The following is a 16,410-nucleotide window of genomic DNA, read 5'->3' on the forward strand; positions in this document are numbered from 1 at the left end:
AGAAGAAGAAGAAGAAGAAGAGGATGAAGAAGAAGAAGAAGAGGATGAGGATGAGGATGAAGAAGAAGAAGAAGAGGATGAGGATGAGGATGAAGAAGAAGAAGAAGAAGAAGAAGTAGGATGAAAATAAGAAGAACTCCAGTCCAGCAAAAAGTGTCTTTGCAGAGAGCTCCGCTATTTCTGACAGTTCTCTGACAGTTCCTTGACATTTACAGCGGTTGAAACATTGTATCTATTTGTTTCCGAATAAAAACATCTGTATCCTAAATGGAAACAAATAGATACATTGTTGCAACTTCTATAAATGTCAAGGAACTGTCAGAGAACTGTCAAAGAAATAGCAGAGCTCTCTGCAGGGACACTTTTTGCCGGCTCTAGACGGGTAGAGAATCGGCCGATTTTTTTTACCATTGATGGTAACGTCGGCCACTTGAACAACCGATTTTTCGTTTTTTAAAAGACAAATCGGCAGTTTTTCTCCCATCTATGGCCTGCATAACACTGCATATCACAAAATCTGGTACAGCTCTTCATAGAAACCAATCAACTTCCAGGATTTATCGGCAAGGCTTGATTGAACAAGCTGAAGTTAGAAGTTGATTGGCTGCCATGCACAGCTACACCAGATTCTGAGTGCTCCAGTTTTAGTAAATCAACCCCTCTGAGTTTGTGCACGAGTAACCTGTAAAATGTTCCCTTTAACTACATGGTGGAAATGTAAGTAGGATACGTCAGGGAATGAAAATTCTCAATAAAGCCCATCTCCGGGGCAAAAAAAAAATGTTCTCTTGCAGTGGGTCAGTGTCCAGATTGCATGGGTTAACTGCTCGTTTTTGCCTGGGGGAGAGGAGAGAACAGATGTACTTACACTGTCCTCTGTACCTCCCAGCACAAGACTGGTACGACACCCCTGTGCTCCGGTGGTCTTGAGCTGTGGACTGTTCCCGATATCATCAAGCCCAGAGCAGGCTCCATAGACCAGGAACAGTCCACCACTGGACCAGGAGGGAGCGCCATTTTTCAGTGGAACGTAGGATCAGGAGAGTATAAGCTTTCTTCACCCTAGAAAAAATGAGCAGTTGACCCGTGCAGTGCAGGCACAGCCCCACTGCCTGGGAAAACGTTTTTGTTTTGTCTGAAGTTTGGCTTCAAAGATGCAAATAATTTGAAATAACATGATTTGCTTGAGAAAACTGTACACATTGAGGCATGGTACCAAACATCCTGAAAAATACATTCTTGGTTTATATACACTTTAAAAAAGAATTCTGCCATGAATACATAACATTTAGATTTTTTTTTTATATTATATTATATAAAATACTGCTTTCAAATATTTTTGCATTCCAGTGCTTCTGTTTACAAGTAAATAAATCCATAGAAAGAAATTAATCACCACCTGAATCATTGGTTCAAATGAAGTAAAAACAAAAAGAAAGCAAAGTTAGGATGGATATACGAGAGTCCCAAGCATAGCTGATGTAATGTGTTCTTCATATCCTCCTAAACCCCGATGCCCAACCTGAGGCATGCAGCCCATTGGGACTTACTGTTTGACTCTCAGGGACACTGCAGACAGTAGTTTGTTTTGGTGCTTATAGAAGCCAGTGAAGGAAAATAGCCAGTGAATGCTATTAGTTAAAGTGGTTGTGAAGACTGAAGTTTTCTTTTACCTTAGTGCATTCTCTGCATAGTTACATAGTATATAGTTACATAGTTAGTCTGGCTGAAAAAAGACAAAAGTCCATCCAGTTCAAACACAGAAAAAAAAAGTTATAATCCTATACCCACAGTTGATCCAGAGGAAGGCAAAAAAAAAACCCAGCAAAGCATGATCCAATTTGCTTCTGCTGGGAAAACAATTCCTTCCTGATCCCCCGAGAGGCAATCGGATATTCCCTGGATCAACTTTACCTATAATTGTAAACTTTACCTATAAATGTCAACTTTACCTATAAATGTATTAAGTTAAAAAACCTTTTGGGTGCAATCTACTCCCTGACCGCTCCTTATATTTACCTGAGCCCGATATTGGTCCAGCACTGTAACCGAAAGCAGAGGCTTTCTTGGCTCTCTCCTTCCCCATAGGTTTAGAGACAGCAACAGGAGCCATTGGCTCCTACTGCTGTCAATCACAGCCAGTGAGGAGGGAGTGGGGGCGGGGTTCAGCCACTCTGTGTGTGTCTATGGACACACAGAGCTGGCTCAGAAGCAAGAACACAAGTGGCCTGCTATAATACGCACTCAGTGGGGGAAGGGGGGGAGATTTGCCAGGAGTGCCAGTGGGGGACCTGAGAGGAGGAGGATCGGGGCTGCTCTGTGCAAAACCATTACACAGAGCTGGTAAGTATGACAAGTTTGTTATTTTTAAAAATACATGGGTTTACAATCAGTTTAATGGTTTGGTTTATTTCTTTCACCCCAGCATTTTTTTTCTTTCCTGTCCATTCTCTTTTCTCTTTTTATGCTTTTTTCTGTATAATTTGAATCTTGCTAAGAGAAATATCAAACTAAGTAAAAGGAATTTTATTGGGACTGCTTAAGGCTACATGTACACTGAAACTGCCATAGACATTAACTCTTCTGGCATCAGAAAACAACTAAACATAGCAAAAAAGCGTGTAAGGGCTCATGTACACGGGGCGTTTGGAAAACCTTTCTAAATGATAGAAACTGACTGCTGGAAAACGTAGATTAAAAAAGTCCGTTTAGCTTCGTTTGCTTATCGCGTTTATGTGCGTTTGCGTTTAGCAGCGTTATTAACAGATAACCTCAGGAGACCTTCTCAAATGCTCAGAATGCACTGAAAAACAGTAAAAAATTAACTATTTCAGACATTTTGAGAGAAATAGAGAGAGCAGAAGCAGAGAGAGCAGTATGTGTTGAGATGACCTGTCTTTTTTGGTTGTATTCACTATGGATCCGATCATGAGTATAATGCAGCGCATTCTACCATTTTTTCCTTCACGCGTAACCTGCAACTGACTGCACTGGTGTAACGGGACCATTTGAATACATGGAAAATGCTTTGCATGCATTTCTGATGATGAAAAAAGGCTCTGGACAGCATCTGGACATGGAACAGTAAAAAAAAGCTTCTAAATGCAAACGCTTATAAACGCGGTTAACCGCATTTACAAGCGTTTACAAGCATTTGGCGTTTGAAACGCCGGTAAAATCAACTCCTGAACGCAAGTTTTATGCGTTCAAAAAAAGTCTGTAAACTCAACTGCCTGTAAATGACGACGTGTACATGGACACATAGGAAAACATTAGGGGGAGTTCAGGGACTGCCAGGGGCGGACTGACAACTTATGGGGCCCCCAGGCAATAGGGGATCATGGGGCCCCTGTGTCCTTGCCCAAACTCAAAAAAGCCTATGAAAAAAAGGTACCAGGGGCATCTCATGGGGCCCCCTACTGACCCCGGGCCCTCGGGCACTGCCCGAGTTTCCAAATGGTCAGTCTGCCCCTGGGGACTGCTGAAGAAAAACGCTGCACAGCTCCTGAATGGCAGTTTAGCAGCTGCAGTGTACATGAGCACCGTGTTTAGCCACATTTAGCGCTTGGACCAGCATAGCTGCCTTTGAAACAAATACATGCCCAATTGCTAAACACAGCTAGCACTTAGGCGCGTTCACACGCATTTTTTCAGTGTTTTTTGGCGAAAACGTTCCTCTCCTGAATGTGATTTTTCTGCGTTCAGGAGAGGGATGTTTAACTGCCCCTAAACTCTATTGCTGCTAAACTCTGATGTGTTCATGCACACATAGGCTTTTATTGAGTTGCGTTCACAAGCTTTGAAAAAAAAAATTCCAGAAGCTCCTAAAATCACGTTTAGGATCAGCAGTGTACATGAGGCTTTAATGGAAATGCAATAGGTGTTATTTACTAAAACTGAAGAGTGAAAAATCTGGTGCAACTCTGCATAGAAACCAATCAGCTTCCAAGCTGAAGTTAGTGGCTACCATACACAGCTGCACCAGATTCTGTGTGCACCAGTTTTAGTAAATCCCCCCCAAGGTAACAGTTCTAAAGAATGCTGAAGGGCATTAGCAAAAAAAATGTAATCAATGGTTATATTTCTCTGCTACTTCCCTCTAACGTTCTCCAGAACTGTTATGTTGCATTTCATGTTACAAAAATGTATGCATTTCCTATGCTCCTTAGCGCCACCTAGCAGCCATAACATGGTATTTTACTACTGTCTATAAAAAATCATTCAGAAGAGAAAATAGTCAGAAGAATAATTGTTTTTGCCCAATTTCTCCACAACGAGTATACATACAGATTCGCTAGATGAGTGACTATGCATTTTTTTTTTTTTTTTTTTTATAAATAAACCCCATAGTATAGATAGACACAGAATCTGTTTTTAGCGTGTTTATTAAACAAATAATTTTTTTGTGAATTAGCTGCAAAGCTTCTTACCTGGGGATCCTGCCAGTAGTAACACTAATGCAGGCCATAGATGGGTCGAAAATCGGCCGATTTTTCGTCCGAAAAAAAAAAATCAGCCGATTTTCGCACTGTTAATGGGTTAATTGGTTGGCCGTTTTTCTGGATTTTGTCAGATTTTTTTGATCGGTAAAGTTGGAAAAAAATCGTCCGATTTTGCCGATTGGCCGATTTTCGCGGCAATGATGGGCAAATCGGACGATCTTTTTACCGATAAAAAATCTGTGCATGAGCTGTGACCTGCAAGAAAAAGAAGATGAGGATGAGGAAGAGGATGAGGAAGAGGATGAGGAAGAGGATGAGGAGAGAGGATGAGGAAGAGGATGAGGAGAAAGAAAAAGAAGAAGAAGAGGATGAGGAGAAAGAAAAAGAAGAAGAAGAGGATGAGGAGAAAGAAGAAGAAGAAGAAGAGGATGAGGAAGACAATGAGGAGAGAGGACGAGGAAGAGGATGAGGAGAGAAGATGAGGAGAGAAGATGAGGAGAGAAGATGAGGAAGAGGATGAGGAGAAAGAAGAAGAAGATGAGAAAGAAGAAGAAGAAGAAGACAATGAGGAGAAAGAAGAAGAGGAAGAAGAAGAATTCCAGTCTGCTATTATATTTGACATTAAAAAGTATTGAGGTTGCAACAATGTATCTATTTGTATCGGAAAACCCCATCTGTATCCGAAATGGATACAAATAGATACAATGTTGCAACCACAATACTTTTTAATGTCAAATATAATAGCTGGGCTCTCTGCAGGGACAGAAGTAATTAAATGCCGGCCGTAGATTTGAAGAAAATCGGCCGATTTTTTTTTTACTGTTGGTGGTAACGTCGGCCTATTGAACGACCGATTTTTCATTTTTTTCTTAAAAAAACGGCCAGTTTTCTCCCCGTCTATGGCCTGCATAAGCAACTGCCTCGAAATTAGCATCTGCATTGTCAGCCAGCCATGTGTGTGCCTTCAGTTGTCTGTTGGGCTGTCTATCAGGTCTGCAGGAGGCACCAGAAGACCTGATAGCAACCCAAACACATAAATAGGTAATGCATATGGCAGGCAAATAAACAAACAGAGGGCGCACAGGCCTAGTGCATTACCTTTTAAAAAATAATTTATTGTATAAAAGAAGTGGTAATATACTCACAAAGGATAAAATGTCATTGGCACATCATATAAAGAACAGCAAGGTCCAATCACACTGGATGATATCTGTAATGGGATTCTCAGACCTCCAACTGGCTGACGTGTCTCGAGGACTTGCCTCCTCCTCAGAACCAACCTCTGGTCCTCAAAACGCGTCAACCAGTTGAAGTCTAAGAATCCCATTACGGATATCATGTGATTGGACCTTGCCTTTCTTTATATGATGTGCCCTTGACATTTTATCCTTTGTGAGTATATTACCACTTCTTTTATACAATTAATTCTTTTTTTAAAAGGTAATGCACTAGGCCTGTGCACCATCTGTTTATTTGCATGCAGTCAGGGGCGGACTGACCATTTGGAAACTCGGGCACTGCCCAAGGGCCCGGGGTCAGTAGGGGGCCCCATGAGATGCCCCTGGTACCTTTTTCATAGGCTTTTTTGAGTTTGTGCAAGGACACAGGGGCCCCATGCTCCCCTATTGCCCGGGGGCCACATGAATTGTCAGTCCGCCCCTGCATGCAGTACATTTGGATTTCCCTGGTCCATTGAGGGCAGCAAGGCGTGCATTTTCTAGGCATCCTACATGTGGTTCTAGCCTATGTGGAGTCCATTTTCCAGCGCAGGAGTACATGCATATGCCACTTTTTCTCAATGCATATGGCAGGCTGCTCCTAATTGTGAGGCTGTGGCTTGCATTGTCAGCCTGCTACAGTAAGTGCTGTTACTGGCAAGATCTTCAGGTAAGAAACTGCAACAGACTCACAAAAGAACAATTTGTTTGAGAAAACTGTATACAGCAGCGGTTCTCAACCTGTGGGTCGCGACCCCTTTGCGGGTCAAACAACCCTTTCACAGGGGTCTCCTAAGACCATCGGAAAACACATATTTCCGATGGTCTTCGGAACCGAGACACCGCTCCTCTATCAGTCTCCAGGCGGGTCCGCCCACATGCAGATACGTCCATATTTCCCTGGACCGCGATGTGTGCGCGGGATGACATGCCACCCTGTCATCTGGCCACATCCCCGGGATCACTCAACAGCTCCGCCTCCTCGCCAGTGATTGGCCACCGGAACTGTAGCTCAGGAGAGGCACACAGATGCCCAATCACCGGCGAGGAGGTGGAGCTTGGAGTGGAGGAGCCGAGCAGCAGCGTGAAGATCAAAGAAGATGGAGCGAGGGAGCGGCCGGAGAAGGAAGACAGCTGACAGGTAAGTGTCTGTAGTGTGCAGATGGTGCTGCTGCAGCCAGGTATGCTGGCTGTAGATGGGAGAGGGAGGGAGTGAGCCCAGGCTGGAGCAGGAGTCAGCAAGGTAAGTATCATTGGTGTCAGTGGGAGGAATAGTGCCCCATCATTTGTGTCACTAATACCAATGATGGGGCACTATTCCTCCCACTGACACCAATGATGGGGCACTATTCCTCCCCCCCCCCACTGACACCAACATTGGGGAACTATTCCTCCCCCCACTGACACCAATGATGGGGCACTATTCCTCCCCCCACTGACACCAACGCTGGGGCACTATCCCTCCCATTGACACCAATGATGGGGCACAATTCCCCCCCACACTAGTATCAATGATGGGGCACTATCCCCCCCCCCCACTGACACCAATGATGGGGCACTATTCCTCCCACACTGACACCAATGAGAGGGCACTATTCCTCCCACTGACACCAACAATGTGGCACTATTCCTCCCACTGATACCAATGATGGGACACTATTCCTCCCACAACAATGGGAGCACTACTCCTCTCACTGACACCAATGATGTGGCACTACTCCTCCCACTGACACCAATGATGTGGTACTATTCCTCGCACTGACACCAATGATGTGGCACTACTCCTCTCACTGACACCAATGATGTGGCACTATTCCTCCCACTGATACCAATGATGGGGCACTATTCCTCCCACTGACACAAATGATGGGACACTATTCCTCCCACTGACACCAATGATGGGACACTATTCCTCCCACTGATACCAATGATGTGGCACTATTCCTCCCACTGACACCAATGATGTGGCACTATTCCTCGCACTGACACCAATGATGTGGCACTATTCCTCGCACTGACACCAATGATGTGGCACTAGTCCTCCCACTGCAAAATTACAGTTATGAAGTAGCAACGAAAATAATTTTATGGTTGGGGGTCACCACAACATGAGGAACTGTATTAAAGGGTCGCGGCATTAGGAAGGTTGAGAACCACTGGTATACAGTGAGGCATGGGACAATACATAATGAACAATAGATTTTGGGTTTATATTTATGTTAAAACTACATCTGAAGTATACCTCGATAACATTTAAATCATGCTGTATAAAGAAATGACTTACCGTCATCGCCAACTGGTTCAGATAAAAAAGGAAAAAGGAAACAAAGTGAGAATGGATTTAGGAGACTTCCAAACATTGTTCTCATCATGTGTGCTTTTCATTCGAAAGATGCAGAGAGGAGCTGGAGCTGAAGGTGCCTACAAGTATCTTTCATGTCCTTCAAATCAATAAACGTATTGGCTATTAACACTGTCCTTGGTTTATAGAACAGTAGGGTGCAGGGGCGGACTGACAACTCATGGGGCCCCCGGGCAATAGGGGATCATGGGGCCCCTTGTACTTGCCCAAACTCAAAAAAGCCTATGAAAAAAGGTACCAAGGGCATCTCATGGGGCCCCTCTACTGACCCCGTGCCCTCAATAGGGGATCATGGGGCCCCTGTGTCCTTGCCCAAACTCTACAAAGCCTATGAAAAAGGTACAAGGGGCATCTCATGGGGCCCCCTACTGACCCCGGGCCCTCGGGCAGTGCCCGAGTTTCCAAATGGTCAGTGCACCCCTGGTAGGGTGTGTGGCTAAATTCAAAATCTACCAGTAACTGGCTTGACTTGGTTAATTTCCAGGCAGGTTCGTCTGCTATTGAGAATGAGCTTAGAAAACAGCCTCCAGCATGGATCACATCATAGCTCATGGCTGACTTGGAGATCTGACTGTGCTGGTCTGACAAAATTGGGCTTTGGTGGCACATTGCATTGAGGGATGCAAAGGGAGGGAGTTCCAGATCTTTACATGACTTGCAAGCAGGGGCGGACTGACCATTTGGAAACTCGGGCACTGCCCGAGGGCCCAGAGTCAGTAGGGGGCCCCATGAGATGCCCCTGGTACCTTTTTCATAGGCTTTTTTGAGTTTGGGCAAGGACATAGGGGCCCCATGATCCCCTATTGCCCGGGGGCCCCATGAGTTGTCAGTCCGCCCCTGCTTGCAAGTACCTTTCATATTCTCAAAACCAGAAAAATGACTGGCCAGCAATGAAGAGTCAAAAGTTTCTGAAAACGTGCTTAAAAGGAGTTCTAGTTCGAGCTAAAATCAAGGAGTACAATGGTGGAACCCCTTTAATTATATGAAAGACATAAAGGGTATCTTACAGGAACCTTTGCTGCCATCTCTTTAGAACAGCATTTCTCAACCTTTTCAATACAGAGGAACCTTTGAAATAACTTTCTGATCTCTGAACTTTCTACATCTACAACTTATTATACATTAGTGTGATGGTCAGTGGGAAGAACGCTCCTTACACTTGTGGTCTATGGGGAGAATGCCCCTCTTACAGATAGCTAAAAAGATCAATGGTGTCAGTGGGAACTTATCTATGAGGTAGAAACTGCTCATTGGTCAAGGAACCATCTGAAGGAATCCTGGGGTTTCACGGAACCCCGGTTTAGACATTCTGAGAGTTTGTGCATTCCTTACCTATGATAGGTTCCCTTTAATTACATGGAGAAAGTAAAAGTAGGGTTGGCCAGTGAATTTGAAAATTCTCATTAACCTCCTCGGCGGTATGATTATTTCCGATTTTTTGTGCTGAAAGCGGTACCATTATTTTGCATGGAAATATGTAGTTTTTTATTGTAGGCTGCAATATTTAGAAATAACTCAGTGAAATCTGTCCGAACAAGAGTCTAGTAAACATCCCGGGTATGATAAAATTTGAAACACAAAATCATAAATTATAATTTAATAAATAATCATAAAAAATAATAATATAATAATAATACATTTAATTCAATAATGTAATCAAACCAAAAACACTGAAATTTGAAATACAGAGGCAAATTCGCACATCGCTGAACAAAGTCGCAGAATCGTTTTCAGTGTCTGATGAGGAATTTCCCCCACGAATCATTATCACTCAATTCTGCAAGTGGTTCTGATTTACTATCGCTGTTCTCTAGCCGGTCTAAAATCGATTTTGACCTAAAGGGACGCTTTTTGGACGCCATGGACATTTCTAAGTTTCCAGGCAGAAAGAACAGTCAAAATGCAGGCAGGGCGCCGGACAAAGCACTCGGGACAAAATGTATGTGAAATGCATTGAAACAGCAATGTTTTACTATGTAATAATCATTTTTAAAAAAATGACATTTTAAAAAAATTTCAAATTTGCCGCCGGTTCCGGCGCCCGTACGTCCCGACGTCACAGGGACCGGAACACGGAAGCCAGATGCCGGCATCGGCCGGAGGAGATGGACGGGGACGCTGCAGGGGACACATCGTGGGAGCGAAGGACAAGGTAAGCGCTGCAGGGACTCCCTGAGCAACACCGCATGGTAAGCCCGAGTGTAGCTTGGGGTTACCGCTCTTGGTACTCAAATTGTACCCCAAACTACACTCGGGAATACCGCTAAGGAGGTTAAAGATGTAAAAAAATTGAGATAACATGTAAATTAACAATAACATATAAAGCCATTTATAACTCTGCCCCAAATTACATCACCAATCTTGTCTCCAAATATCATTGTCCTCTGCTCCTCCCACAACCTCCTGCTCTCTAGCTCCCTTATCTCCTCCTCCCATGCTTGTCTCCAGGACTTCTCCAGAGCCCACCCCATCCTCTGGAACTCTCTATCCCAATCTACCCGACTATTGCCTAATCTGCCCACTTTTAGGTGATCTCTGAAAACCAATCTCTTCAAGGAAGCCTATTCCTGCCTTCAGCTAATAACCAAATCTTCTATTTGTCCCATCACAGTTATTACCTTTTGTACCACTAGCCCCTCCCTCTTAGATTGTAAGCTCCAAGGAGCAGGGCCCTCCTAACCCTCTTTTATTGTTGCTGTATTGTCTCCCTTTATATTGTAAAGCGCTGATCAAACTGTTGGCGCCATATAAATCCTGTATAATAATATTATGTACAAATGCTACATAACCATGCAGCGCTGGGCTGGTGATTTTAGGGATCAAGGGCCTCCAGGTAAAAGAAAAAAAACTTTACAATGGATTTACAAAAAGAACAATTGTATCCAGTGAGACATGGTACAAAACATAATGGAAATACTCTCTGGGTTTTCATACATAGATCCAAATTAGAGATGCATGAAATTTAGTTCACGTTTTTATATAAAACAATGATTTCACCGGTTCTTTAACCGCTATGCTGCTGATCACAGAATGGGACATCCATAGAAAGAAATGACTTACCTCTAAGTTTGCCTGGTTCAAAAATATAAATAAAACAAACAAACAAAGGAAGATGGATTTAGAAGAGCTCCAAGCATTGTTAAGGTCATAAATACAGAATCATAGGGCAGTCCAAGCTAAAGTGCTGTCCGTTTCCTTTTCTCATCTTATGTTTAGTTATCCTCCATACCAGGGGGCTCCAAACTTTTCAACACAAGGGCCCCAGTATATATTTTACAATTTTTTGCAGGCTGGGAAAAAAGCTGGTTTATAAATGGATGAAACAAATGTAAATGTTACTTGGGGTTTTTTAAGCAGTGTGATATGATTTAGAACAAGAGCCCCCCCCCCCCCCCCCCTCCATTACATCACAGTCCCCATAAAGTTTCCCCTTACATCAGAGTTTTCCCTTACATCAAAGTCCCCCCTTTACATCAGGGTTCCTGTCAGAATTCACCCTTACATCTAAGTCCCCCCTTACACTAGGGTCCCTATCAGAGTTCCCCTCTACATCATAGTCCCTTTTAGAGTTCCCCCTTACATTAGGGTCTCCCCTTACATCAGAGTTTTCCCTTACATCAAAGTCCCCCCTTTACATCAGGGTTCCTGTCAGAATTCACCCTTACATCTAAGTCCCCCCTTACACTAGGGTCCCTATCAGAGTTCCCTTCTACATCATAGTCCCTTTCAGAGTTCCCCCTTACATTAGTGTCTCCCCTTACATCAGAGTTCCCCCTTACAGCAGAGTCCCTTTCAGAGTTCCCCCTTACATCAGAGTCCCCCCTTACATCAGAGTTTTCCCTTACATCAAAGTCCCCCCTTTACATCAGGGTTCTTGTCAGAATTCACCCTTAAATCTAAGTCCCCCCTTACACTAGGGTCCCTATCAGAGTTCCCTTCTACAGTTGTGACCAAAATTATTCAACCCCCACTGAAATTGAGTGTTTTGGCCAGTTTGACATTGCTTTTGATCATTCAGTCATCTTGCTTACATTTACATTAAAGAGGCACTTGTAGGTCAGACAAATATAACATAACAGTTATAATGAAATAACCACAAATGTCTTTTCTGTGCTCACAGCATTATCAGTTTTATTCAACCCCCAAGTGACATTCAATCTTAGTACTTAGTACAGCATCCTTTTACAGTTATAACAGCTTTTAAACGTGAAGCATAGCTTGACACAAGTGTCTTGCAGCGATCTACGGGTATCTTCGCCCATTCTTCATGGGCAAAGGCCTCCAGTTCAGTCACATTCTTAGGCTTGCGCACTGCAACTGCTTTCTTTAAGTCCCACCAGAGGTTCTCAATCGGATTTAAGTCTGGTGACTGCGATGGCCACTCCAAAATGTTCCAGCCTTTCCTCTGCAACCATGCTCTAGTGGACTTGGAGGTATGCTTGGGATCATTGTCCTGTTGAAAGGTCCAACGTCTCCCAAGCCTCAGGTGTGTGACGGACTGCATCACGTTTCCATCCAATATCTCCTGGTACTGAAGAGAATTCATGGTACCTTGCACACGCTGAAGCTTCCCTGTACCTGCAGAAGCAAAACAGCCCCAAAGCATGATTGACCCTCCACCATGCTTCACAGTAGGCAAGGTGTTCTTTTCATCATAGGCCTTGTTCTTCCTCCTCCAAACATAGCGTTGATCCATGGGCCCAAACAGTTCTAATTTTGTTTCATCAGTCCACAGAACACTATCCCACAACTTTTGTGGTTTGTCCACATGGCTTTTGGCATACTGCAGTCGACTCTTCTTATTCTTTGGAGACAGCAAGGGGGTACGCCTGGGAGTTCTGGCACGGAGGCCTTCATTACGCAGTGTGCGTCTTATTGTCTGGGCTGAAACTTCTGTACCCACATCTGACAAATCTTTTCTCAGTTCCTCAGCAGTCACACGGGGACTTCTCTCCACTCTACGCTTCAGGTAGCGCACAGCAGTCGAAGTCAGCATCTTCTTTCTGCCACGACCAGGTAGCGTTTCAACAGTGCCCTTTGCCTTGAATTTGCGAATGATGCTTCCTAAGGTGTCTCTTGGTATGTTTAACATCTTTGCAATCTTCTTATAGCCATTGCCCTTCCTGTGAAGAGAAATCACCTCTTCTCTTGTCTTCCTGGACCATTCTCTTGCCTTCACCATGTTTGTAACCACACCAGTAAATGTCTAGAAGGAGCTGAGTATCACAGTCATTTTAAAGCTGCCTAATTGGTGCTTATTATGCTTGATTGCTGCTCGGTGACATCCACAGGTGTTTTCAATACCTGATGGAAAGCACCTGTATGAACCTCTGTTCTTCAGAGTGGTAGTCTTTAAGGGGTTGAATAATTGTGGCAATGAAGAAACCACATAAGAACCATTTACTACTGTATTACATAAACAATTGATGTCATTTTAGTTGCATTTGGGTAGTTACAACGTCCTTGTAGGATTTGATTCTGAATACAATTCCAAATGTACACTATAGTCCCTAAACCCCTTTACAGCATTGGGGGTTGAATAATTTTGGTCACAACTGTACATCAGAGTCCCTTTCAGAGTTCCCCCTTACATCAGAGTTTTCCCTTACATAAAAGTCCCCCCTTTACATCAGGGTTCCTGTCAGAATTCACCCTTACATCTAAGTCCCCCCTTACACTAGGGTCCCTATCAGAGTTCCCCTCTACATCAGAGTCCCTTTTAGAGTTCCCCCTTACATTAGGGTCTCCCCTTACATCAGAGTTCCCCCTTACAGCAGAGTCCCTTTCAGAGTTCCCCCTTACATCAGAGTCCCCCCTTACATCAGAGTTTTCCCTTACATCAAAGTCCCCCCTTTACATCAGGGTTCCTGTCAGAATTCACCCTTACATCTAAGTCCCCCCTTACACTAGGGTCCCTATCAGAGTTCCCTTCTACATCATAGTCCCTTTCAGAGTTCCCCCTTACATTAGTGTCTCCCCTTACATCAGAGTTCCCCCTTACAGCAGAGTCCCTTTCAGAGTTCCCCCTTACATCAGAGTCCCCCCTTACATCAGAGTTTTCCCTTACATCAAAGTCCCCCTTCTACATCAGGGTTCTTGTCAGAATTCACCCTTACATCTAAGTCCCCCCTTACACTAGGGTCCCTATCAGAGTTCCCTTCTACATCAGAGTCCCTTTCAGAGCTCCCCCTTACATCAGAGTTCCACCTTACAGCAGAGTCCCTTTCAGAGTTCCCCCTTACATCAGAGTTTTCCCTTACATAAAAGTCCCCCCTTTACATCAGGGTTCCTGTCAGAATTCACCCTTACATCTAAGTCCCCCCTTACACTAGGGTCCCTATCAGAGTTCCCTTCTACATCAGAGTCCCTTTCAGAGCTCCCCCTTACATCAGAGTTCCACCTTACAGCAGAGTCCCTTTCAGAGTTCCCCCTTACATCAGAGTTTTCCCTTACATAAAAGTCCCCCCTTTACATCAGGGTTCCTGTCAGAATTCACCCTTACATCTAAGTCCCCCCTTACACTAGGGTCCCTATCAGAGTTCCCTTCTACATCAGAGTCCCTTTCAGAGTTCCCCCTTACATCAAAGTCTCCCTTTTTTAATCAGGGTTCCTGTCAGAATTCACTCTTACATCAAAGTCCCCCCTTACCAGGGGCGGACTGACCATTCGAGCACTTGGGCACTGCCCGAGGGCCTGGGGTCAGTAGGGGGCCCCATGAAATGCCCGTTACCTTTTTTATATGCTTTTTTGGGTGTGCTTTGAGTGTGGGCAAGGACACAGGGACCCCATGATTCCCTATTGCCCGGGGGCCCCATGAGTTGTCAGTCCACCCCTGCCCCTTACATCAGAGTCCCTCCTTACATCAGGGTCCCTAGCTGTAATTTGAAGACCCCTGCTCTTTAGATCTTATGATATCATGTTAGGCATAAGTAACTTTAAAGGGGCTGCCTTATTAAGGATACAATGTAACAATTCTAAAGAACGCCAGGGAGAATCATCAAATATACAGTATATTTAACTCCTACTTCCCCCTAACACTCTCCCTCCCAGAACTGGTATGCTGTATCTCTTGTTGCGAAGACGTAGCCCCTTGGCAAAATACCCTTCCATGTTAAGGGCTTGTGGTCTAGTATAGTTAATGGGGGGGGGGGGGGGGCACACATTCATTCTCATTTTTTCCTTGCCAACAAAGCTGCTTGCATGGATAATAGGCTGGCATGGAGTTTTTTTCAGGGGGCCCCTAGCTTTTTTTTTCTTGTTTTTATTTTCTAATGTGAAATTCCCCCTTAAAATCTATACCAGACTCTTCAAGGCTCAGCGCCTGATATGTATGTTTAGGGAGAACCCCATGTTTATTTTGTAGGTTCTCCTAAGAACATCTTAGTCTGAATAGAAGTTCAAGATCATTTTTGTTTGTTCAAGGATACTTCCCAATGTGGGACATTTAGCTCTTTCAGCAGCAGCCAAACTTCACATACAGTACCACTACTATCTATGCCGGCTTCCTTCTTAAGATGTCAATAGTTGTGAAGGAAGGAATGGGTGCTGGCACCTATGGAGTATCCCCGGCTATGTAAACAAAGCGTATGTGGATAACTAAAAAAAACCCCAAAAATGTGGTGGCGTTCCCCCCATAATTCATACCAGGCCCTTCTGGGCTGCCAGATTCCAATAAGTCCCCCCTCTGGCCCACAGCCACCGAGCCAGGGATGTGCGGAGGAGAACTTTGTCTTCATCAACATAGAGACAAGCTGATTTGCAAGAGGTAGCCCGCCATGTTGATGGCATGTGGCCGGTATGGTTCTGGAGGAGGGGGAGCACACACTTCCTTCCTTTCCATGGCCAGCCAGCCTTCATGCTCAGCTAAGGGCTGGTGTCGATTTTATTTGGGGGGGGGGGGGCACCATTTTGGGGGTTTTTTTTTGTGTTGGTTTCTCCCTTAAAAGCCATACCAGCAGGGGCGGACTGACCATTTGAAAACTCGGGCACTGCACGAGGGCCCGGGGTCAGTAGGGGGCCCCATGAGATGCCCCTGGTACCTTTTTCATAGGCTTTCTTGAGTTTGGGCAAGGACACAGGGGCCCCATGATCCACTATTGCCCGGGGGCCCCATGAGTTGTCAGTCCGACCCTGCATACCAGATTCTCATTAAGTAGACCAAATACTTTGGTACAGGTCCCCCAGGGCAGTGCCCAGCCCCCAATGACATTTTTTGTCAATTCTTTATCTATTACGCTAGAGCAGAGGTCTCCAAACTTCCTAGATAAAGTGTCAGTTTGCTGTATTTCAGACTTTAGGGGGGCAGACATTGGTTTGAGTGGAAGAAATAGTGCCCCATAGTTGGTGTCAGTGGGAGGAACAGTACTCCATTGTTAGTGTCAGTGGAAGG

This window comes from Staurois parvus, unplaced genomic scaffold (genome assembly GCF_062004578.1).
Source record: "Staurois parvus isolate SC_StPar_1 unplaced genomic scaffold, SC_StPar_1.0 ptg000184l, whole genome shotgun sequence".
NCBI lineage: Eukaryota > Metazoa > Chordata > Amphibia > Anura > Ranidae > Staurois > Staurois parvus.